This window comes from Triticum aestivum, chromosome 7D, assembly GCF_018294505.1.
Source record: "Triticum aestivum cultivar Chinese Spring chromosome 7D, IWGSC CS RefSeq v2.1, whole genome shotgun sequence".
In the NCBI taxonomy this organism is placed as follows: Eukaryota; Viridiplantae; Streptophyta; class Magnoliopsida; order Poales; family Poaceae; genus Triticum; species Triticum aestivum.
Genome location: NC_057814.1, coordinates 506970038 through 506993709, shown reverse-complemented (window position 1 = coordinate 506993709; position 23672 = coordinate 506970038).

Below are 23672 nucleotides of genomic sequence, written 5' to 3'. Positions count from 1 at the left end.
CGCAAACGTTTTTTTTATTAACCGTATGTGTATGTAGCCTTTCGTCCTCCTCTCGCATGTCTTGTCACCCCGCTGCCGCAGACAGCTTACAACGCAAGCTTGCGCAGTGCGCGGGGGCGTTCTTTTTGCCAAACGGTGGCGCCAATGAATCGTCGGTGACCCCGTTCCCGCGCAACCTCGCAGGTTCCCGCGCAAGCTTCCCGCCTGACTCGGTGAAATCCCCCAAAATCCCAATGCTTACCGGCCGGCGAGTCCTGCGTCGCATTTTCCCCTCCATCCCTGTAGCTTATCTCGTCTGCTTCTTTCACATTCGCCAATGGCACCGGCCCGTCGTCGTCGCTCAGCCACTCCTCCGTCACCAGAGGACAGCTCCAGCTGGGAGGCCACATCGCGGCGGCGGCGCAGTCCCCGGTGTAGTGTAGTGTGCGTGGCATCCCTGTTGGGTGTGCGCGGAACACCCACCACACGCTCCGCCGCCGGTGCCCGTCGGCAGCTGTGCCGGCTGCCGTTGCCGCCACACCACCGTCGAAAGCCAGGGCCATCGCCCGCACCACCACCGCGGCCCGAAGGCGAGATATGGCCGTCGTGGCCACCACCCCACTACCGGCCACTGTGGCCATCACCCGCTCCGCCACCGCAGCCCGAAGGCAGGAGGTGGTGGTCGTGCCCGCCACCCCGTCGTCGGCCGCCGTGGCTGCCAGCCCACCATCGACCGCCGGGGTCATCACCCGCTCCGCCACCGCCGCCCGAAGGCGGGAGGCGGAGGTGGATGCCGGCACGTGCGACAGCGACCTTGCGCGCTACACCGAGTTCCTGCGGGAGGAGGAGCACCTCGTCGAGCATGCAAAGAGCCTTACCGCCACAGTGGCAGCGGCACACGCCGCCTCATTGGCGAGGAATCAGGAGATCTACAAGGAGAACCACCACTTCGAGAGGGGTCGTCTGGAGCGGCAGAGGGCGTTCAAGGCGAGCGTCGCTGAAGCTGCATTAGCGGCAGGCACCGCATTGTGGTTGCCCAGCTCATCGGTAGGCTCCTCCTCCCCCGCCTCTTACTGAGCACGCTCGGCAGAGGAGAGGTAGCCGTAAGTAGTACAAAGCCCCTCCGTAGTACTAGTAGTAGTAGTAGTAGTATTTAGGGGCTATTTTGTTCAGTTCATCTGACTATAGATGTGGTGGAACTGTACAACGTACTTAAAATTAGCTAGTATATATAGTTGAACTAGCTATTTCAGTACAGGGTTGGCAACAATTGGGGAAAAGTTTGGTCGGTTCAGCTATCGAGTTGAATTGTTTGTATAAATTCGGAACGACTCCTTAATCTATGAATGAAATCTATGCTTAATTACTGAATTTTAGTTGCAAAAATTAGATACTGCTAGTGATTTTTAGCTTCATATTTTGACAACTCGTAGTGTTACAAGGATTGACAAATCTTACCAAATTGTTTGTACGTGGTTCCACACGGGTCATCCAAAACAACCATTTGCGTTGAAGGGATGCACAAATCCTACGCTGCTCTCACTTTGCATATAGGTGTTCTATCTAAAACGTCTGCGGTCAAGAGCTACAGAAATCCTGCTCGGCATATTTTCTCTTGGCTTCCTGGGGAAGCTGTCGGTTTGCATACGGGTGTTCTAACTAAAACGTTTGCGATGAGTGTTTTATATTTAAAAAGCAAATTAAACTGCGGCTTGGGCACCATTAATGGACAGGATGCGAGCAAGGCGGGCGGCCATGGAAGTCAAAGGGCTCGCTTCCCGGTGAACCTACGTAGCATACAGCTCGCATGCTTCCCGGTGAGCCTGCGCAGTCAAGGACAGCTTGCATGCCTCTCGGTTAGCCTGCGCACCGGATGGCGCTCGCACGCCTCCCGTTCAGTCAAGGTCAAGCAGCTGTCCGCACGGCACCTCCTACAGCCATTAAAACCAAGACATGTGGCGTCACGTGAATGGTTAACAGAATTTTGGATTTACTAGAATTTAAAAACTAGGCATCTCAATGTTTTGCGGGCAACCAACGGTGCCCTGGTGTTTGAAATTCATTCCCATTTCTTGCATGGGACCTAAGCATGCACCCGAGGACACATATTTGATTTTTCAACCAATTTATATGCACTAGAGCATGTGCATGTAGTTCAAATTTGAATTATTTACATAAATGCATTGAAAACTCAGTTAATGCATAAAAATATAAAAAAATCACACAACACCCCTGTTGTTCTATGTTGACACGAGAAAAAATTTGAAAGCAATAAGAGGCAATGGATATCGTTTCGTCCACAAAGGTGGGACGTTCCCTACCGAAAACCATCATGCTTGTTGTGAGAAGCTCCGGTTTGTGAGAAGCATATACCCAAACCTGCCCCAAATGGGACAAAATTTGTATCACGGCATGTTGATGCCACTCCATGATAGCATGCCAAGTTTCATGAATTTCAGACGAGTTTTGGATTTACTAGAATTTAAAAACCAGGCATCTCAATGTTTTGCGGGCAATCAACGGTGCCCTGGTGTTTGAAATTCATTCCCATTTCTTGCATGGGACCTAAACATGCACCCAAGGACACAGATTTGATTTTTCAACCAATTTATATGCACTGGAGCATGTGCATCTAGTTCAAATTTGAATTATGCACATAAAATGCATTGAAAACTCAGTTAATGCATAAAAGTGTCCAAACGAACCCTGAAAAATCACAAAAAATCACACAACACTCCTGTTGTTCTATGTTGACACGAGAAAAAAATTGAAAGCAATAAGAGGCAATGGATATCGTTTCGTCCACAAAGGTGGGACGTTCCCTACCGAAAACCATCATGCTTGTTGTGAGAAGCTATGGTTTGTGAGAAGCATATACCCAAACCTGCCCCAAATGGGAAAAAAATTGTACCACGGCATGTTGACGCCGCTCCATGATAGCATGCCAAGTTTCATGAATTTCAGACGAGTTTTGGATTTACTAGAATTTAAAAACCAGGCATCTCAATGATTTGCCGGCAATCAACGGTGCCCCGTTGATTGAAATTCATTCCCATTTCTTGCATGGGACCTAAGCATGCACCCAAGGACACAGATTTGATTTTTCAACCAATTTATATGCACTGGAGCATGTGCATCTAGTTCAAATTTGAATTATGTACATAAAATGCATTTAAAACTCGGTTAATGCATAAAAATGTCCAAACGAACCCCGGAAAATCACAAAAAATCACACAACACTCCTGTTGTTCTATGTTGACACGAGAAAAAAATTTGAAAGCAATAAGAGGCAATTGATATCGTTTGGTCCCAAAAGGTGGGACGTTCCCTACCGAAAACCATCGTGCTTGTTGTTAGAAGCTCTGGTTTGTGAGAAGCATATACCCAAACCTGCCCCAAATGGGAAAAAATGTACCACGGCATGTTGATGTCGCTCCATGATAGCATGACAAGTTTCATGAATTTCAGCTGAGTTTTGGATTTACTAGAATTTATACCAGGCATCTCGATGTTTTGCCGGCAATCAACGGTGCCACGGTGTTTAAAATTCATTCCCATTTCTTGCATGGGACCTAAGCATGCACCCAAGGACATAGATTTGATTTTTCAACCAATTTATATGCACTGGATCATGTGCATGTAGTTCGGATTTGAATTATGGACATAAAATGCATTGAAAACTCAGTTAACGCATAAAAATGTCCAAACGAACCCCGAAAAATCACAAAAAATCACACAACACACCTGTTGTTCTATCTTGACACGAGAAAAAAATTTGAAAGAAATAAGAGGCAATGGATATGGTTTCATCCACAAAGGTGGAATGTTCCCTACCGAAAACCATCATGCTTGTTGTGAGAAGCTCCGGTTTGTGAGAAGCATATACCCAAACCTGCCCCAAATGGGACAAAATTTGTACCACGGCATGTTCATGCCGCTCCATGATAGAATGCCAACTTTCATGAATTCCAGACGAGTTTTGGATTTACTAGAATTTAAAAACCAGGCATCTCAATGTTTTGCCGGCAATCAACAGTTCCCCGGTGTTTGAAATTCGTTCCCATTTCTTGCATGAGACCTAAGCATGCACCCAAGGACACATATTTGATTTTTCAACCAATTTATATGCACTGGAGCATGTGCATGTAGTTCAAATTTGAATTATGCACATAAAATGCACTGAAAACTCAGTTAATGCATAAAAATGTTCAAACGAACCCCAAAAATCACAAAAAGTCACACAACACTCCTGTTGTTCTATGTTGACATGAGAAAAAAAATTAAAGCAATAAGAGGCAATGGATATCGTTTCATCCACAAAGGTGGGACGTTCCCTACCGAAAACCATCATGCTTGTTGTGAGAAGCTCCGGTTTGTGAGAAGCATATGCCCAAACCTACCCCAAATGGGACAAAATTTGTACCACGGCATGTGGATGCCGCTCCATGATGACATGCCAAGTTTCATGAACTTCAGAGGGGTTTTGAATTTACTAGAATTTAAAAACCAGGCATCTCCATGTTTTGCCGGCAATCAACGGTGCCCCGGTGTTTGAAATTCTCCCATTTCTTGCATGGGACCTAAGCATGCACCCAAGGACACAGATTTTATTTTTCAACCAATTTATATGCACTGGAGCATGTGCATCTAGTTCAAATTTGAATTATGCACATAAAATGCATTGAAAACTCAGTTAATGCATGAAAATGTCCAAACGAACCCCGAAAAATCACAAAAAATCACACAACACTCCTGTTGTTCTATGTTCACACGAGAAAAAAATTTGAAAGCAATAAGAGGCAATGGATATCGTTTCGTCCACAAAGGTGGGACGTTCCCTACCGAAAACCATCATGCTTGTTGTGAGAAGCTCCGGTTTGTGAGAAGCATATACCCAAACCTGCCCCAAATGGGAATAAATTTTTACCACGGCATGTTGATGCCGCTCCATGATAGCATGCCAAGTTTCATGAATTTCAGACGAGTTTTGGATTTACTAGAATTTAAAAACCAGGCATCTCAATGTTTTACCGGCAATCAACGGTGCCCCGGTGTTTGAAATTCATTCCCATTTCTTGCGTGGGACCTAAGCATGCACCCAAGGACACATATTTGATTTTTCAACCAATTTATATGCACTGGAGCATGTGCATGTAGTTCAAATTTGAATTATGCACATAAAATGCATTCAAAACTCAGTTAATGCATAAAAATGTCCAAACAAACCCCGAAAAATCACAAACAATCACACAACACTCCTATTGTTCTTTGTTGACATGAGAAAAAAATTTGAAAGCAATAAGAGGCAATGGATATCGTTTCATCCACAAAGGTGGGACGTTCCCTACCGAAAACCATCATGCTTGTTGTGAGAAGCTTCGGTTTGTGAGAAGCATATACCCAAACCTGCCCCAAATGGGACAAAATTTGTACCACGACATGTTGATGCCGCTCCATGATAGCATGCCAAGTTTCATGAATTTCAGGCGAGTTTTGGATTTACTAGAATTTAAAAACCAGGCATCTCAATGTTTTGCCGGCAATCAACGGCGCCCTGGTGTTTGAAATTCATTCCCATTTCTTGCATGGGACCTAAGCATGCACCCAAGGACACAGATTTGATTTTTCAACCAATTTATATGCACTGGAGCATGTGCATCTAGTTCAAATTTGAATTATGTACATAAAATGCATTGAAAACTCGGTTAATGCATAAAAATGTCCAAACGAACCCCGAAAAATCACAAAAAGTCACACAACACTCCAGTTGTTCTATGTTGACATGAGAAAAAAAATTGAAAGCAATAAGAGGCAATGGATATTGTTTCATCCACAAAGGTGGGACGTTCCCTACCGAAAACCATCATGCTTGTTGTGAGAAGCTCCGGTTTGTGAGAAGCATATACCCAAACCTGCCCCAAATGGGACAAAATTTGTACCACGGCATGTTGATGCCGCTCCATGATAGCATGCCAAGTTTCATGAATTTCAGACGAGTTTTGGATTTACTAGAATTTAAAAACCAGGCATCTCAATGTTTTGCCGGCAATCAACGGTGCCCCGGTGTTTGAAATTCATTCCCATTTCTTGCATGGGACCTAAGCATGCACTCAAGGACACAGATTTGATTTTTCAACCAATTTATATGCACTCGAGCATGTGCATGTAGTTCAAATTTGAATTGTTCACCTGAAATGGCTAGAAAACCAATTTAATGTATAAAATGTTCAAACGAACCCTGAATAATTCCAATTCTTTTACGACACACATATAGCTGCATGTTCACTCCAGATAAAAGGTCTAGCAATTCAAACACCGTCCATTGCCGTTGTGACCCCATTATGTAATTCAAATCAAGATGAAAAATCAAGTAGATTGCACACAGTTTATTATCAGCAACCATGTGAGATGTAGTACAAAATATCTTGGAGCACCGTCGGTGTATAGTATGCATATGGCTTACGCGATAAGGTGCGTCGGCTACAGTCCACAGCTGGCGTCTCAAACACACTAGCTCGCTCCCCAAATATCATTTCACTTTTTAATCGTCATCGGTGAAAGATGGGCACATGGACCCGCGTCGTGAGGGCAACTTCGGTGGCCCACTCCAGCGAGAGCGCGGCCGCAGCTGCCATGCGCATGCTAACAAGGTGCATGAGCGCGGCCGCAATTTGCGACCGGGTGGCAAAGGCAGCCTAAACGGCCGCTGTTGCTTCTCAGGTGGCGGCAGCAACATCTGCCTCGGGGATAGCAACTGGCGAGAGCGGCACAGCCGCTGTCCGTTCTGGAGCGGCGGCCTTAGCCCTGATGGAGGCCGCCCACGACCATGTCGAGGCCGCCCACGCCCAGCTCATGGCGGTCACCGCACAAATGAAACGAAGCTTCTCCGACAATGATCGACAACCCACGGCCGAAGAGCTGGCAATCACCGAGAGCGTTCGAGCAGCCGTTCATTCCTCCGCCGCATACCTTGCGACGACGGAGCCCGTCCAAGCCCAGATAGCGTCCGCCCATGCCCAGCTCGTGGCAGCCTTTTCCAAAGAGATGGCGGACGCGGATGACGAGATGCTTGCCGAGTATGGTGCGATGGATGCCATGGAGCCCCTTCCCCAGGAGACCGTCGGGCGCGAACTGGACATGGAGGCGGCGGCGGAGATCGACGAGCACCAGCCATAGTAGTACTCTATGTTTTGTTTAATTAAGAGCGCCGGTCTTTAATTTGTTAGAGTAATGTTTAGGTCAACTAGCTCTGTTTAATTGTTGAACTTGCTCGATTAAGAAGTGTGGGTGTGTTGTAGTCTCCTTTGTGTACCCAAATTATGCAATGACGTGGATGACCACTGTAACCATGGAAATTCGAACCAAAACTTTTGACGTTCAAACTCATCACCCACGGGTTAAGCTATCTGAATCGTTTGTGATGTCCACATATCGTACAAAGTTCTGAATAAGGGACCGTGTCTGATGACACTTTGCGTGCCAGTTTTTTGGCCGAAGCGATTCCAAATTTTCGGCTTCCGCGGAAATATCTACCTCCCCGCCCCCTCCCCCTTACCAAAAGCCACATTTCCCCTCTTTCCGCCTTCCTTTCCAAGTTGAATCCTTCACTCCTTGCTTGCAGCGTTGCCGCCTCCTCGCCGGCGACCCTCCTTCACGCTGCTCGGCCTCCTCTATCCAGGCAAGTAATCCACACCCGACCCCCATCCTCCTCCTCCTTCCACATCCCCCATGCCCCGACCGCCAGTGCGAGCGCGACACCTTCCACCCAAATCACCGACCCCTCCACCAAATAAGCGCCGGCCTAAGCCATGGTGCACGCAGTATAGCCAGGACCTCAAGGAGCATTTGGCAGCGGAGAAGCAAATCGCGGCCGCACGCGCAGATGAGGTCGCGATGGCTGCCATTCGTGCCGACCCCCAGATCTTGGAGGAGCACCTTGCCAATTGCTAGCTATGCCGGTTAAACATGCTCGGTTTACCCATTGCGTGTGCTGCTCCTGCCTTTCCTTCACAAAATCTAGTGAATTGTGCTATCTAATTTCACCATGCAATCTGTTGCTCTAGTGTATATGTTCTATATGGCGTGCAGTGTGGTGATCACTTATTAACTGTTTTGTTAATTAGTTGTCGTCTTCAGTTAACTGTTTGGTTCAATTCTGCAAATGTGATGTTCAACTCTTCAGGCTGCAATTTTGTATTGTCTTCCATGTGAGAAATAAATCGAATTTATCCTTACAAAATTGTGGGTGCATTCTGTTATTGTATACCATGTGAGGAATAAATTGAATTTGGCTGTAGTAAATACATGAGAAACAAATACAATTGCTACAATTGGCTGTAGTTAACAGTTTGGTTAACTATCTGATCTTCTATTAGGAGTATGTTATATTGTGCAATGTGGTGCTCAGTTAATGTTTGGTTCATTTGTTGTGGTCCTTAGTTAACTGCTTGGTTCAATGTTATATTGTGCACTGTGGTGCTCAGTTAATGTTTGGTTCATTTGTTGTGGTGTTTAGTTAACTGCTTGGTTCAATTCTGCGATGCGATGTCCAATTGTCGTGGGTAGAATTTTGTATTGTTGTGCATGTGAGGAATAAATCGAATTTGGTGCACTTAATACATGAGAAACATATACAAGTGCTATATTTCCTAGTTCTTAATCATGCTTGGTTTGGGTAAATGGGTTTTCCGTGTGCCTTCAATTAATCTGATGAATCTGCAATGTGCTTATTTTTCATCAACATATTTTACCGATAGCATGCGAACCCTTACTTAACCTGATGACTAACTACCTTATATGTGTTGCAGGGAAATAATGGGAAGCACTGAGGTTTACAATCGAGGTTAGCACGTGCATGGTCCGTTGTCTAATAGCACATTATTGTGCAATTGTAGGAACCATTCTAATATTTTGGTTTTTAACAATTTGGTCTTGCACATGTAGGTCCTGCTGTCAGAGGTTTTGACCCACTGTTCGACCCTTTTTGCATATGGGGAAATGAGTTGTCCATGAATATCAAACAAATCAAGAAACTCAAAAAGATTGTTCGGATAAAGAAATTAGCGACAAAAAACAACAAGATCTTTGTCTGCACAATGAAGAAGACATCAGTTCACTACAAGATGGTACTAACTATTATACCTTGCCTTTTTTTATTCCTTTGCCGCATTTCTGATATAGAGAAGATATTTATGCACATCCTTGTTTTCAGGCCTTTCCAAAGCAGTTCACTAATGATTACCTCTCAAACCACCTCTATGGTCAGGAGGTGAGGAAGGTTTTCATACAACACCCACGGTTCAATATTGAAGTGTTCCTGAAGAGGTCGAAGGACGGACGGTCAATCATCGACAGGCACTGGCCTAAAGTTGGAAAGACCTTCAACATGAATGAAGGCTCAATATTCGCCTTCCGCTTCAGCAGTTTTCCAGATGAGATGCATCTATCTATATACCGTCTATGATGCTAATTTCGAAAGGTTCTACATGTTGCATGTGGAACTTGCTGCTAGTGCAGTTGTGTAATGGGGTAGCTGAGTGCTGAAGCTATATCATGTTGTACTCTGATATATTTCAATTATGAAATTCTCCTTCCTTAATATGGAAACGAAATATATTGTGTGCTTAATATGAATTTCAATTAGATTAAGAAATGGATTATTAATAATAGGGCAATTAGCCTGCTAATGGCGAATTAGCCTGCTAATTGGGTTTTGATATTGCAAACGGTTGTTGAAAAAATACCGTGGGTGATGACCTCAGGCAACGCACACAGTTTCTAGGAATAAACTGTGTTGGATCAATGAACAATCACACATGACTTTCTCTTGAAATCTGTTTGCGTTAGGCCACCTTGCGCAAATGTTTACCACATAAAAATTGTGTGTCATGTTCAGCCTTTGCCACACAGTTTCTTCTATGGACCGTGTGTGCTACATTCAATAACGCAAACGATTTAACGGGAAAAATTGTGTGTGATGTACCTGTGAACGGAAACGTTTTCCTTGGAGCGACTGTGCGGGATGTGCATACGAACGGAATCGTTTAGCGGGGACTCACTGTGTGGGATGTACTTGCGACCGAAAACAATTTCGCCGTATAATTGTATCTTTTTATCTGTATTGTACGTATTTCCGTATTTGAGCGCTCGCCGGTCGCACACGACCTCATTTTGCCGAACATGTGTGCCAGGAGGGCATATCCCCAACGGTTTCTGGGTTGTGTGGGAAGGACCCCCCTATCGCCCACACTCACTTGGAGACGGTTCCAGATGCCGTCGCGGAAAGGGGTTTTAAACCGTTTGTTTAGGACCGACGCGCACCAGTGTTACAGCACCCTAGTCCGGATTAAATACCAGCTAGGGGCTGCACCTACATTTCTATCGTCAAACTCCTATGGCTAACTGAGGGTGATAAAGCCACATAGTCTGATTGCCTGGTTCGTTGCCCTAAACACCTCCTTCAAGGACCAAACTTTTGGATCAAGAGTGTTTAGATTCCATCCCGAACACCCCCGTACTACCTACGTGGGGGCTGATGCCGACGACTGGCCAACTCTCAGATTTAACAAAACGGCCGCACAGGAGGCAAAATAACAAGCATTATATTACATATCAGCTTTGTTTCACCATACAGGACAGAATAACATGAACATATTCATTCAAAAATAATGTCCTTAGCACATTGATCTGCTATAATACGGGATCCTTCCAGGACATCATTAAAATACCGCTCGGGCGTGCGGTGCTCCTTGCCAACGGGCGGTCCCTCGGTCGCAAGCTTGACGGCGTTCATCTTCACCCACTGCACTTTGACACGGGCGAAGGCCATCCGCGCACCCTCCATGCAGACTGACCGCTTGATGACATCGAGCCGGGGGCAGGCATTGACCAGCCGCTTCACGAGCCCGAAGTAGCTGTTGGGCATGGCTTCGGCAGGCCATAGCCGGATTATCAAATCCTTCATCGCTAGTTCGGCCACCCTATGTAGTTTGACCAGTTGTTTTAGCTGATCGCTAAAGGGCACCGGATGTTTTGGTGCAAGGTATTGCAACCAGAACAGCTTCTCCGTCGTGCTTCCCTCTTCGGCTCGGAAGAACTCCGCAGCATCGGCAACACTGCACGGTAAATCCGCAAACGCTCCTGGAGAACTCCAAATCCGGGTTAGTAAGAGATACCTCCTCTTCACATATTTGCTCTGCATAATGAAGGCCTTACCCGCCGTGATTTTTCTGGCCTCTTCGATTTCCTGGAGGGCGCCCTGGGCTTCAACCCGGGCATCTTGTGTGCTTTGGCAAGCCTTGGCGAGTTCGGTCCCTTGATCCGCAATATTGCGCTCCAAGGACTCGTATTTCTTCACGGCGTCCTGGAGCTCCTGCTAGACCTCACCAACTCTGGCCTCGTGTTTTTCACGGGCGGCTCGCTCCTTTGCCGCTTTCTTTTGGGCCTCGGTCAGTGCCTTCTTGAGGGTCTCCACCTCGCTCGCCGCTCCTACAAATATCATGGCACTTTGATCACCACAAACAATTCATATCTATTTATATCTGAGTAGGTCATTACATACCTTGTTTATCTTCCAGCTGCTTTCTTGCTTGGCCGAGCTCCTCCTCGGCCCGCTCTAGCCTCTGCTTTAGTCTGGAGACTTCGGCAGCATGAGAGGTCGCAGCCAGCAACGACGCCTACTTATTTCACATAGACATGATGGTTAGTCTCTTGTGGAAATCATTTGATCCTTAGTCTGGCTTTTCTTTCCGAACACCGGACAGAGTATCAGGGGCTACTGTCTATACTATGACATTCTTTTTATACAATTGCATCGCTTACCTCAAAGCCTGTTAGAAGGCTGGTGCAGGCTTCGGTCAGTCCGCTCTTAACGGACTGAACCCTCTCAACCACCGTACCCATAAGGATACGGTGTTCCTCAACAATGGAAGCGCCTTGCAGCGCTTCCACCAGATTATCCGGTGCCTCTGGATGGACAGAGGACACCAGTGGAATAGGCGCACCTCCTCCTTCCAAAGGAATCTGCTTGCCTGATTCCGGGGCCGTATTGGACTCCGGAATGATATCCGGCTGGGGGCCGAACTGGATATGGCCCCCATCGCCAGTCTCCAGGGGGACTTGCTCCCCCGTGTATCCGGCGACCGAGGGGTCACCCTCTAGCGCCACCCTGACGGCCTCCTGAACCTCTCCCTGGCCTGGGAAGGTCCTTCGGGATAGCACCTCAGCGTCGCCCTTAGCCTTGGGAGAGGAAGCCACCGGCGGCGATTCGCTGTCCATCGCCTATGAATCAGCGAACCCTCCGATGAGGATCGCTGGGAGATGTTGTGGGCCGGACTGCAGTACAAGATTCAGCATGTCAGCACTAAAAAGTGAAGAAGGTGGGTATGTGAGTGCGTCAGTACCTTTGAGTACTTATGATTCGGCCAGGGGCTTATCCCTGGGGCGCCACTCCGAGCTGCTGTCAGTATCCAGCACGGTGTCATCCGCGATGGAGGCTCTCCACTTCTTGGACGCTTCAGCCTCCAGATGTATGGAGGCCTCCCTTTTCTTCCTCCCCCCTTATGGAGGGAGTTGCTTTCTTCCTCCTCCTCCTCCTCGTCGGTGGAAGGTGGAGAGTGGGTTTCGGCGTCTTCGGACATCACGTCCGAAGTGCCCTTGTGGCGGAGGCCACCTCTGGTCCCCTTGGCCTTCTTCTCCGGTGCCTGGTAGGGCGCCGGAACCAGCATCTTTGTCAAAAGCGGGATTTATGGGTCTTCGGCAGGGGAGCCCGACATTTGATCTGCTCCACCTTCTTTGTCCAACCCTGAAAAAGTAAGATGGGGAAGCTCAGACATTCTCCTTGAGTATATAAGTAAAGGATACACCTTGAAAACACGAAAAACTTATCGGACTGGCGGGATGGGACAAGTTGTACCCACGGTCTTCGGTCTCCTTCGGCCACGTCTCATTGGCTTTGAAGAGCACCTTCCAAACACCTTCGTGCGTAACGCCGAAGAAATGTTGCAGAGTCTGGTGTTTGGCCAGATTGAACTCCCACAAATTGCAGGTCCGGCTTTGGCATGGAAGGATCCGGCGAAAAAGCATCACCTGGATCACATTGACAAGTTTGATGTTCCTGCCGACCATGCTCTTGATGCGCATCTGCAGCGCTGTCATCTCGTCCGACGAGGCCCAACCCAGGCCCTTCTCTAGCCAGGTGGTGAGCCGCATTGGGGCCCCGGACCTGAATTTGGGAGCCGCGGTCCAGGTGGCGTCGCGCGGCTCTGTGACGTAGAACCACTGATGTTGCCACCCTTTGACAGTTTCCATGAAGGTACCCTTGGGCCATATGACGTTGGGCATCTTGCTCACCATGGCGCCTCCGCACTCTGCGTGTTGGCCATCCACCACCTTCGGCTTCATCTTGAAGATCTTTAACCATAGTCTGAAGTGGGGTGAGATGCGGAGGAAGGCCTCGCACATGACAATAAATGCTGAGATGTTGAGGAAGGAGTTGGGGGCCAGATCGTGGAAATCCACCCCGTAGTAGAACTTGAGTCCGCAGACAAATGGGTGAAGAGGGAATCCCAATCCGCGGAAGAAGTGAGGGATGAATACCACCCTCTCATGGGGCTCTGGGGTGGGGATGATCTGCCCCTGGGCTGGAAGCCGGTGAGCGATTTCCTTGGCCAAGTACCCGGCCTCCCGGAGCTTGGTGATGTCCTTCTCCTTGACGGAGGAGACCATCCACTTGCCCTGCGCTCCAGATCCGGACATGACTGGAGTGCTTTCTTGAGGCGGAAAGGATGAGAACTTGGGCGCTGAAGCTCGAGAATGGGTGGGCAGAGAGAGAAGGCATGGGTGAAAGAGGGTGAATCCTTATCTTCTTATAAAGGCAGTGAATATCGAGCGCCTCCCCACTCGCCTTAAAATGCGCCAATTCCCCAAGGGCCATATAGACGGCACGGTTGGATTACCCACGCCCGTATTGATGAGAATCCCGCAATAAGGGGACACGATCTCTGCTTTGACAAGACATGCCAATAAAACCGCATCTTGAAATATGGAGCGGGAGGCTAAAAACGGTTCGAAATAATGACCGGGCAGGGACGTGATGTCACGCTACAAAAGTTGTCGGCAGATTGGACTCGTGAAATATTATACTCTCCGCGGTTGTGTGTGGTACTTGTTTTGCAGGGCCGGACACGTTTTCGGTGTTTGAAGGATGCGTTGAAGTATTCGGAAAAGGAACCGACCTTGCAATGCCGAAGACAATCTGCGCGCCGGACACCTCGTCATTGAATCCTGGTTCAGGGGCTACTAATGGAGTCCTGGATTAAGGGGTCCTCGGGCGTCCAACCTGTTGGACATGGGCCGGACTGATGGGCCGAGAAGATACAAGACAGAAGACTCTTTCCCGTGTCCGGATGGGACTCTCCTTGGCGTGGATGGCAAGCCTGGCGTTCGGATATGAAGATTCCTTTCTCTGTAACCAACTTTGTACAACCCTAGTCCCCTCCGGTGTCTATATAAACTGGAGGGTTTAGTCCGTAGAGGCAATCATAATCATACAGGCTAGACTTCTAGGGTTTTAGCCATTACGATCTCGTGGTAGATCAACTCTGGTAATACTCATATTCATCAAGATCAATCAAGCAGGAAGTAGGGTATTACCTCCATAGAGAGGGCCCGAACCTGGGTAAACACCGTGTCCCCTGACTCCTGTTACCATCGACCTTAGACGCACAGTTCGGGACCCCCTACCCGAGATTCGCCGGTTTTGACACCGACAATGGGTTCGTCCAAGCCTGCACCCTCCTCCAAAACGTCGGTTTCCCCGGCAAAAAGAAGAAGATCGGCACGACATGTGGAAGCGACCACACTGGCAAACGGAAATGGTACTCCTCTTCCCTTATTCGTGCAAATCTTACGTGTCTGTTTGCATGGTATTCATCCCACAGAAGACACTAGTTGACCGCTTCTTCTTGATACTAGATGTTCCTAGTTACTCACGATGCACAAGGTTTCTCCTCATATACTATTTCACCTTAGCTAGAGGTTCGTCCCCCCTGGATTCCAATTCCTGGTCAGTTGATTCCCAATTAACGGAAGGATTCCCCGGCGTAACAGGCGCTAGTCTGCCTATTATGCCGGGGAAGCAGCGCCTCGGTGTTTATCTTAGGGGCATGTGGGGCCTAGAGCTGCTGGCGCCGATCTGGAGGTCGGCTGGGATTAAAGGGATGGCCTGGGGGCGCTGCCAAGCACGGCGGTGGGGTGAGGTCAAGGGGAGGGTGGGGCGGCGGAGGCAGGGGTCTGGGCCAGTGGTCGCTGGCGGTTCGAGAAAGATCGTCAAGACTGGCGGGAGGTAGACGAAGGCCATCTGCCCGTTCCTTATAGATATGACGGTTCATAAAAAATCGACTGACCTATTTATTTTCAGTCGACTGTTATCTTGATCGAACCACATGTGGTGGTGTGCTGGAGGAGTACCTGCATTTCCTGTGCTCATATATTACAAAATCATATGGAGTAGAATCTAATTTTGTTTGCCATGCAATGTTGTAGAGCTATCATATGTCTCCTGTCATTTATTTTTCAGCCACCTACTATCTGCTACTTTTACATTGCACTAGTTCTGCACACACTTCACCCATACTCTCACTATTGTGTTTTTATGCAAGGATATTTCAGACTTTGCCTTCACAGAAGCAGAAAAGAAAAGAGAGAAGGCGCTCCTGCTTGCTTCGCGGGCAGGCAAGACACATGTTTTCACTTTAAAGGTTGGACGTTTAACAGATGGAGACGGTAAACATAGCTCTGGAGTTGATGATCTCGCTCGCCGTGAACTACCATCCCATGTGCTTGCTTTAACTTCACGCTGTCATATGTGGTTGCATGTTGCATATGGTGTCTAGCTTCTATTCGAAAGGCTGAAGTCAGTCTTTATCAAGATAAGGAAAGGTATTTTTTACATGAACCACCATCCCGGGAGCACCAGAAGACAAATAGCTATTTAGGGCACTGGCCGAGCCAGTGACAAGCCCAGCACAGACATGCATCACCTGGAAGCCAACTAAAAAGCCACGATGGTGGCGAAGTAGCCCGCCTCCCACCAGGCGCTCAGGTCCTAGATGATCATGCTCACCACTCCAGCCGGATGTCTAGCTTGTATTGCTTCCAATTTTGTTAAATTGCATCTGCTTAGCTTACACACTATACCTTTGAATATGACATGCCTTCCTGTTTTTGGTACATACTAGTACATATGTCTATTAACCATGTTCTTACATCAAACTAATGTTCTTGTGTATCCCTCATCAATCACTTATGATGAGGCAATCAGGCCAGTGGACTACTGTGATAAAAGATCCTCATTTAAAGAATGCAGCGTCAGCCTCCCCACATGATTCTCAAGAAACAGCAAGGCTAGATGAAGATAGTGAACGTAGCTCTATAGTTGATTACCGCATTTCCCCTACACTAGCATCGCAGGTGCTTGCTCTAACTTGGCAGCGTGATATGTGGTTGCATGTTGCATATGGTGTCTACATTGTAATTCTTCCAATCTGGTTAAATTGCATGTGCTATTCTGCTTAGTTTATTACATTATACCTGTTAATGTGACATGCCTTCCTGTTTTTAGTACATAGTACATCTGTCTATTAAGCATGTCCTTACATAAAACTATTGATTTTTGTATCCCGCATAAATCAATATGACGAGACACCTTTAGTATATGCAGTGTGATATTAGTTGCATCTTTCATATGATTTATAGCCTGCGCTGCTTCTAATTTGTTGAAATGCCATTTATGATGGGACGCTTTTAACTTGGCACAGTCATATTTGTTGCATCTTTCATGTGGTGTCTAGCTTGCATTGCTTCTTATTTATTGAAGTGGTTTCTACTTAGGTTACACAAACAGTTGTGAATATGCCATGTCGTCCTGTTTTCGTATTATTCCATCCTGGAATCATGTGTTTGCCTTACATCAAAGTAGTGATTGTCAGTATCATGCACGAATGTGTTCTGAAGAGTGAATTTTATTGCTTTTTCTTGTCGGTTTTACTTGACAATTCAAAATCAATAAAGCGGAAGGAAGTTAGCAAGGCAGCGGATGATGGTGCTCCTTCCAAATGGAGGGCCTCTACGGATTCTACTCCTCCATCCCCCCAAGATGATTTCCAAGACAACACATGCATAGACACTCAACGTAGTTGTGTTGATGATGAGCACGTCTCCCCTAGTGCACCATCACAGGTGCTCCCTCTAACTTGGCACTGTTATATGTGGTTGCATGTTATGTATGATGTCTAGCTTGTATTGCTTCTAATTTTGTTGAATTTCATCTGCTTACTTTACACATTATACTTGTGAATAAGACACGTGTTCCTATTTCTAGAACATACAATATTTGTCTATCACACCATGTTCTTACATCAAAGTACTACTGTTGTGTAACTTGCAACAATCACTTATCATAAGACACGTTTGACTTGGGAGTGTGATATAGGTTACATCTCACATTCTTTTCTAGCTTGTACTACTTCTAATTTGTTGAAATGGCACTTATGACGAGACAGTTTTAACTTGGTAGAGTGATATTCGTTGCATCTTTCATATGGTGTCTAGCTTTCATTGCTTCTACTTGTTGAAATGCCTTCTCCTTAGTTTACACATCATAAGCTGTGAATATGCAATGGCACTAATGACGAGAGACCTTTAACTTGGTAGTGCGATGTTGTTTGCATCTTGCATATGATTTATTTCTTGTACTGCTTCACATTTGTTTAAACGGCATTTATGATGAGACACTGTTAACCTGGCAGAGCGATATTTGTAGCATCTTTCATATGGTGTCTACCTTCCATTGCATTGCTTCTAATTTAGTGAAATGTCTTCTGCTTAGTTTACACATCATAGTTCTGGTTATCTCATGTTGTCCTGTTTTTCGTACATATTACATCCTCCTATCATGTGGTTGCCTAACATCAAAGTTCAGTTCGTCTGTATCACGCATCAACTTGTTCTGAAGAACTAAATTTTTATTCGTTTTCCCTGTCAGCTTGACTTAACATGGCACGGAGAAAGAGGAAGCAACACAGAACGACAGGGAAAGGGAAGCGGAAGAATCCTGCAGATTCTACTCGTACTGATGGTGCAATAGAAGGTCAAAGTCCAGCAAAAAATTGTACCGACAGGGTATCCCGTGCTACACGAGCTGCAGAACAAGCCAAATAGAAACAAATAGCTGCCACCAAACAAGCAGAGACAACCCTAGTTGTTGCAACACCTTCCACAGTACCACCAGCTGCATGATTTACTCGTTGGTCAGCTCAGCTAGCAGCACGTTCCCAAGCTCCCTTGCCACCTGACACTACTTCCGAAGCACTCTTGACACAAGATGAGTTGGCAAGATCAGATGAACTTCGTGAGCTTCAACAGCAAGAAGGTAGTTGCTGGAGTCAAGTTACAGTTGCATGCTTCTTTATATGTAGTCTCACAGTTTGATGTACACTAACACTTCCTATGTTTGTTGTTGGACTAGCACCTAGGCGCAAGAGGAAACAAACATCAGGGATAATTCTTGATAGGTTAACTAAATCTAGAGCAGGAAGAATGGAGATCCATTTTGAGGCAGGTTTAAAAAGGCCACGTGATGCTACGGAGTCAGCCAAGTTAGTATCAGAGGCAGCGGTTGTTGTTAGGTGTCATGTACGTATCCTCCCAACATGGATTCAGTACAGGAATGACAAAGATGAAAACCAGCTCAACACCTTCCTCGACCATTTATCTGTAAGTATGGTTATGTATGGAAACTAGTAATATCGCCGTGCTCTGTCCAATACTTTCTAGGTTGCTGATAATGAGACTCCCATAATTTTCAACAGATGAGGTTCAAGTTGGATAGCCAAGATGATGCAACCAGACAAGCTTGCACCCATGTTTTCAAGTCTGCTCTGCGACAGTATCAGTATAACTTGACGAAAACTCACTTTGAAGGCAAGGCTAACAGTGAACTTGCCCAAACATCTCCAGTGGAAAATATATCGGATGAAGACTGGAGAGGCCTCGTTAACCACTGGTCCGATCCAAAGTATCAGGTACATTATATATATGTGATCGAATCACATGTTGAAGTCCTATTTACGCATGTGCCACACAAATCTATCTTCTTGTAGGTGAACTGTTCAAAGAACAAGGCCAACCGTACGAAAGTGAAATTCCAACAGACGACAGGATCTCGTAGCTATATTGCACACTGCGATGCTCTTGTAGTTAGCTGTTGTGTCACTCTTTTCGTTGTACCATATTATCAGATCTATATTGACTTGTTCCAAATGCAGAGGAAAGCCCGCAAGGACCAAAAAGTACCTGAACCAAATGCTGTGGAAATCTTCAAGGACTGTCACACCAGCAAGACGAAGGGCATGACTACACCAGTCAAAGCCGCTGTTATAAGTCCTTAATCCTCATGCCTTTTAACTACTACTTACTCTGACTCGTGCCTTGAACTGCATGGTTTGCAGCCAATGTCTGTTACTCTTTTCAATTTTATACACAATTGTCTTAGCGTATCATTGCACCTTACAAGGGTTTAAAAGAGAGGAGTGATGTTCCTTTGATCTTGACCTGTAATCTAGTTCCATGCTGGACTTGCCCACACAACGTTACAATTGCTTGTTTGTTTGTTCTAAGTTGTTTTGTGATATGAATGATGTCATATTATGCTTACCGTATTATAAACTTTGTCTCTTTATCCTTACTTGTCAATACAATGTGAAGAAATAGACAATACATTAGCCATGGTACATGGTCATATGTTTGGAACCTGGTTTTATTATGTACTTTGCAGTAAAATACAACTAATATTTTACATGGGTTCACCAGAATAAGTTCTGTATATAGACCAAAGCTATTTTGTTTGGTTTTGCTGCCTCCTTAATATCTTCTGTTCTGGTACTAATGTAAAAACTCAACTTTTCAGCAAGCTATGGAAAAAATGGTGGAACCGCTACCTTCTGAAGGTGGCGAGGCAACTATAACCGCAATGTCAGCTCTTGCTGCAGTGGGTCAGTACCTGTCCACTAACAGTGCCAAAAGCACGTTCCTGCGTAATATTGGGTTGGTTGTTAAGGCAATCTCGTCCAAACTGCCTCATGATCAAGATATGCAAGCTCAAAACAATGTTATATCTGCGCTCCAGACACAAGTTCGTTCCCTAACAGAGACCCTTTGTGAAACAAGGACAGACATTGTTTGATGTCATCAAGATATGCATGGTTTTGAAACCAGACTATCAGACATTTGCTATGTTGTTCAGGAGCCTAGGATAAATGAAGGCAAAGGTTATGGTGCTCCATCGGACAATACAGCATGAAAACATAACAGTCAGGTCAAATGAACTGAGCTTCTGAACTTCTGGTGGTGCATTTATCTGCCAGACTGTTAACTTTTATGCCAACCTTCCTTTTGTTTTATAGTTATAATTTGTTTTGTTGCAATACAAATTTGTTCTTAACGTGCAGCCACCGGCTGAAGAAAACAGCAAGCCATTTTTGTATAGTGTAGGGTGTTCCCTATATTTGCACTGGTGGCGATCTTTGATGCCCAGTGGATGTAATCTGTGCAATCGCCTTAATAGCCTAGCGTTAGTTTCGGGCTTATTTATTTCCTAGTCTTCCTTTTCCCTGGTTTTCTAGTGTCACAACAACCATGGGCCATATATGGACCGTGGTAACCATCACCCTGCTACGGGCCATAGGATCCATGGGCCTCCTACAGGCCATCTTTAAATGGGCCTCCAACACGGCCGTAGAATCAGTGGGCCTCGGGTCGTCGGATAAATGGGTCTACATGGGCCGTAAACGGGCGTAATTGGTATCGGCCCAGCACGGTAACGGGCCGTTAACAGGCCGGAGGACAGCAAAGGCTTAATTCTGTCACAGGCATAACGGGTCGTTAATGGGCCAGAATATAGGACGGGCTGGAAACGGCGCAACGGGCCGGAAGTAATCGAGGGCCGGAAAGGAGCCCAAGAACGTACGGGCCGTCAGTAGGCCGAAAGCTAACACGGGCTGGAAACGGCCCATGTGAATCATGGGCCGTTAACGGGTACAAAGAAATTTACTGTTCATTCTGGGCTAGAGTCACCGTGGGCCTTTAAAGGGCCTAAAGATACGAAGGCCTCATATGGGCCGAAAGACGTCGTGGGCCATACATGGGCCGAAAGTGAAACAGGCTGGTGTTATATTCGATGGCCCACATGACGTTGTTGGGCCGATTTCGGGTAGGCCCTAACGGGCCGTGAGTTATTGGGCCATAAAATGGGCTATTTGCAAAGAGACCGTTAACACGCTTTTGATGGGCCAGCCCGCTAACTTTTGACCAAGTCAAACGGGCTGGCCTTTGTAAGCTAAATGGGCCGGTGGTGGGCTATCGCACGTGTCGACATATCATAGGCGCCTATCTGACCCACTGACGAGCTGACACGTGTTTCCTCCGGCCAATAAGAATTTTACACGTGGAAATTTCCCATTGGTCCAGGCTGTTAATGGGCTATCGGATCCAAAACCGGACCCGATAGCTTAACGGCGACCCGTTATGGTGGATGTCACATGTCGGTCATCCTTGACGAAAGCACTTCTGTGACGCGCGATTTATCGTCATGGAAGTGGACACTTCCGTGATGATAATTTTGGTAATGTCATGGAACACTTCTACGACAGCACAGGTATGACTATCTTGATTCTGTCATAAAATTTTCATGGATGTACATGCATGAAAGAAAACGTGACCTACTGTGACAAACACGTATCATCATGGAAGTGTCTTTTTTTGTAGTGCTCGTAGACCGAAAGCGGAAGCGTTTAAGCAACGCAGTTGATGTAGTCGATCGTCTTCACGATCCAACCGATCCTAGCACCGAACGTACGGCACCTTCGTGTTCTGCACACGTTCAACACGATGACGTCCCTCGAGCTCTTGATCCAGTTGAGGACGAGGGAGAGTTTCATCAGCACAACGGCGTGGCAACGGTGACGATGAAGTTACCGGCGCAGGGCTTCGCCTAAGCACTACGACGATATGATCGAGGTGTGTAACTGTGGAGGGGGCACCGCACACGGCTAAGAGAAGACTTATTGTGCCTTTGGGGTGCCCCCCGCCTCCGTATATAAAGGGGGGAGGAGGAGGAGGCCGGCCCCTTAGGGGCGGGCCAAGTGTGGGGATTCCTACTAGGACTCCCTAGTCCTAGTAGGATTCCCCTCTCCTTTTTCCTTTTCCGGACTAGCCAAGGGGGAAAGAGAGGAGGAGTAGGAGAGGAAAGGGGAGGCGCCACCCCCACCCCTTGTCCAATTAGGATTGGCAAGGGGGGTGCGCGCCACCTCCTGGCCGGCCCTCTCTCTTCTCCACTAAGGCCCATGTTGGCCCATTAACTTCCTGCGCGAGGGGGGGGTCCGGTACTCCGAAACTCATCTGAAACATCCCGAACCATTCCGGTGTCCGAATGTAACCTTCTAATATATGAATATTTACCTCTCGAACATTTCGAGACTCCTCGTCGTGTCCGTGATCTCATCCGGAACTCCAAACAAACTTTGATTCATCAAATCACATAACTCATAATACAAATCGTCATCGAACGTTAAGCGTGCGGACCCTACGGGTTCAAGAACTATGTAGACATGACCGAGACACATCTCCGGTCAATAACCAATAGCGGAACCTGGATGCTCATATTGACTCCTACATATTCTACGAAGATCTTTATCGGTCAAACCGCACAACAACATACGTTGTTCCCTTTGTCATCGGTATGTTACTTGCCTGAGATTCGATCGTCGGTATCCTCATACCTAGTTCAATCTCGTTACCGGCAAGTCTCTTTACTCATTCCGTAATGCATCATCCCATAACTAACTCATTAGTCACATTGCTTGCAAGGCTTATAGTGATGTGCATTACCGAGAGGGCCCAGAGATACCTCTCCAATACACGTAGTGGCAAATCCTAATCTCGATCTATGCCAACTCAACAAACACCATCGGAGAAACCTGTAGAGCATCTTTATAATCACCCAGTTACGTTGTGACGTCTGATAGCACACAAGGTGTTCCTCCGGTATTTTGGAGTTGCATAATCTCATAGTCAGAGGAACATGTATAAGTCATGAAGAAAGCAACAACAATAAAACTAAGCGATCATTATGCTAAGCTAACGGATGGGTCTTGTCCATCACATCATTCTCTAATGATGTGATCCCGTTTATCAAATGAAAACACATGTCTATGGTTAGGAAACTTAACCATCTTTGATTAACGAGCTAGTCAAGTAGAGGCATACTAGGGACACTCTGTTTGTCTATGTATTCACACATGTACTAAGTTTCCGGTTAATACAATTCTAGCATGAATAATAAACATTTATCATGATATAAGGAAATATAAATAACAACTTTATTATTGCCTCTAGGGCATATTTCCTTCAGAACGATAACATGATGTAGACAAGATCTATCTTTGTAGAGATAGACCCCACCGTTTTATCCTTAGTAGCAACGATACATACGTGTCGGTTCCCCTTCCCATTCAAGATAAATATATCAAGTTGGCCAAACAAAGCCCAAATATCGGAGAAGAAATACAGGCTATAAGCAATCATGCATAAAAGAGATCAAAGAAACTCAAATACTTTCATGGATATAAAAAGATAGA